The following is a 2,945-nucleotide window of genomic DNA, read 5'->3' on the forward strand; positions in this document are numbered from 1 at the left end:
CAGAAGCCTCTGTGATATTTGTGAAGAAGAAGAATAGAGATCTCAGATTATATATAGACTATCATAATCTGAACTTCAAGATAATAAAGAGCTGCTATTCTCTGTCTCTGATTAAGAATGTGATTAACTGTCTTACAGAAGCTGTCATATTCACACAACTGAATATAATCAATGTATATACACAGCTGTGAATACAGTCTGAGAATGAATGAAAGACTGTCTTTAAAACTGCACTGAGATTATTTAAATATCTAGTGATGTCTTTTGATCTGACTAATATTCTCACAGCATTTCAGTCTTTTATTAATAAAACACTTCACACATATCTGAATATCTTTGTGATAATATATCTGAATAATGTGGTGATGTACTTTATGAAGAAGAAAGAATACACTGAGTATGTATAAAGTATGTTGAAGACCTTAAATGAGACAGAACTATATATTAAGCTTATAAAGTACAACTTCAGTATCTGCTGAATTAATTTTCTAGAATATGTAATCATCACAGATGATATTCAGATGAAATCTTTGTGAGTTAAGACTATTCTATTATAACTGAAGTTAACTAGTATTCATGAGATTCAGATCTTTCTAAGCTTTGTGAATTTCTATAGATGATTTATCTTTATATTCATGAGAATCTTCTTAACTCTTACAGACATGCTGAAGAGTGAAAATAAGAAGAAGTCATTCTATGAATGAAGAATGAAAAGATTATTGAGAAGAGAGAACTGTGAGAACTTTCTTATCTCAGAAGCTCACAGAGTCTTTATAAGATTGAAATAGATATTCATGAATACAGTAATACTGTTTCACTTTAATCTCTTACTCTTAATCAGATTGAAGACAGATGTCTTCTTCTTTATAATTTCAGAAATAGTCTTATAACTACAGTTAAATGAGAACTGGGTTTCAGTGGCCTTTTTCTTGTGAAAAATGCAACTCACAGAGATCAACTATGACATTCATGATCAGAAGCTTCTTATAATAGTGAAATTCTTTCATCACTGACATCACTACTTTGAGAACCTTATGACAGTGATTACTGTTAGAACTGATCATGACAGCTTATAATAGTTTGCTTCAATTAAGAAACTCTTATAATGACAGATTTACTGAGCTCAGAGACTGAGTGAGTTCTGATTCAAGATAGAACATATCAAGAGAACTAAGAACTCAGTGAATGAACTCTCTCACAGATCAGACTATGTTAAGAAGGTCAGGGTGATAGATATAGAGAGACTAGAAAAGGCAGAAAAGCTTTGCAGAATACTTGAACTGAGTATTATAAAGAGATTGACTGAAGAGTCTCTCAATTCTCTATAAGAGAAGAGAGAAGAGAGAGAGAAGAAGTCTGTGTAACTACTCTCTATGACACTGAGAGTCAACACTCTGAAAATCTTTATAAGAATTCTTGAAGAGAGTATCTATAATCTGAAGAGTTTACAGGCTTTGAAAAGTACTGTGAAAGACCTAATGCAAGAGAAAACAGAGTATAAGTCTTTACAAGATCTTCTATTCAGATTGTCTGAACTGCAACTGAAGAATGAATATACTCAGTATATTCAGAAACTACTTACAGCAGGGATCAACTCTGCAGAAATAAAGAATTGAAGAGACTTAAATAATCTCTTGTAAAGAGAGAGCTGAATTTATGTGCCTGTGAATGAGTTTCTATGTGTAGAACTCATTAAAAGATATCATGACTCTTCTCTAGTAGATTATTTTACAGACACTAGAACTCATGAGTTGCTTATAAGAAAATACTTCTAACTGAAGATATGAGAACTTGTGAAGAAGATAGTGAATTCTTATACTATTTATCAGAGTTCGTGGGTAGTGTGATCCAGGCTATATAAAGAACTTACTCCTCTACTCATTCTGTGAGAACTCTGAGAACAGCTAGAAATGAATGCTCTTATGAGCCTTTCTGAAAGCAAGAACATATATGATGCCTGCTTTGACAGTGTGCTGATGATAGTAAATTACTTTACTAAGATAACACACTTTATACTTACTCACAAGAACTTGAAGTCAAAGAATTTAACTCATATCTTTGTTCACAATGTGATCTGATTGTATGAGTTGTCTGTGAATATTATCTTAGATAGAGAATTAATCTTCACAGAAGAGTTCTGATCTGATCTGATAACTATATTGAAGATCTCATGAGATCTAAGTATGACTTTTCATCAACAGACAGATGATCAGATAGAATACCTGATAAGTATATTAAAACAGTATCTGCAGTGCTTTATTAATTACAATCAGAATGACTGAGTGCATTGATTATTACTTACAGAGTTTATATATAACAACTCAAAGCATGTCAGTATAGATAAAACCCTCTTTGAGATGCTCACTGAGACTCATCTGCAGATAATCTTGATAAACCTGTGAGAGTACACTATAGAGTGTGATGATGCCTGTGAATGAGCTGAGAGAATTCAGAATATTTGAGAGAAAGTCTGTAAATTCTTGAGAAAGACCTAAGAGTATTAGAAGAGATACTATGACTTTAAGCATATTATAAAGAGTTTTAAGAAAGATGATAGAGTCTGACTGAGTCTAGAAAATATCATTATATGAAGATCTAGTAAGAAGCTGAATCTCTTGTAAACAGAGTCTTATAAAATTATGAAGAAAGTTAGCTTACAGTTCTACAGATTGAAACTGTTATCTGAGTTATAGATGTATAATGTTTTTCATATCTCTTTACTCTGTGAATATAAGGAATTTTCAGAAGAGAATTCTGTGACTCATCACTCTGTTCACAAAGCACTAGAGAGTGAAAGAGAATATCAGGTCAAAGAAATTATTAACTCAGAGAAGTGAGATCATGAGCTCTGATTCAAGATTCAGTGATAAGAATATTCTGATAAGATAAATGAGTTTACTTAAGAATTATCTGAGCAGATAAGATATCTGCAGAAGCTGAGACAT

The sequence above is a fragment of the Blastomyces dermatitidis genome, assembly GCF_000003525.1.
Source record: "Blastomyces dermatitidis ER-3 genomic scaffold supercont1.11, whole genome shotgun sequence".
In the NCBI taxonomy this organism is placed as follows: domain Eukaryota; kingdom Fungi; phylum Ascomycota; class Eurotiomycetes; order Onygenales; family Ajellomycetaceae; genus Blastomyces; species Blastomyces dermatitidis.